Source organism: Macaca nemestrina, chromosome 1, assembly GCF_043159975.1.
Source record: "Macaca nemestrina isolate mMacNem1 chromosome 1, mMacNem.hap1, whole genome shotgun sequence".
Classification (NCBI taxonomy): Eukaryota; Metazoa; Chordata; class Mammalia; order Primates; family Cercopithecidae; genus Macaca; species Macaca nemestrina.
In genome coordinates this window covers 60,228,823-60,229,025 of record NC_092125.1, presented here as the reverse complement: position 1 = coordinate 60,229,025, position 203 = coordinate 60,228,823, and positions in this window count along the sequence as shown.

Below are 203 nucleotides of genomic sequence, written 5' to 3'. Positions count from 1 at the left end.
CTCATGCCTGTAATCCCAGCCCTTTGGGAGGCTGAGGCAGGTGGATCACGAGGTCAGGAGATCGAGGCCATCCTGGCTAATACAGTGAAACCCTGTCTCTAATAAAGACAAAATATTCGCTGGGTGTGGTGGCACACACCTGTAGTCAGCTACTCAGGAGGCTGAGGCAGAAGAATTGCTTGAACCCTGGAGGCAGAGGGTGG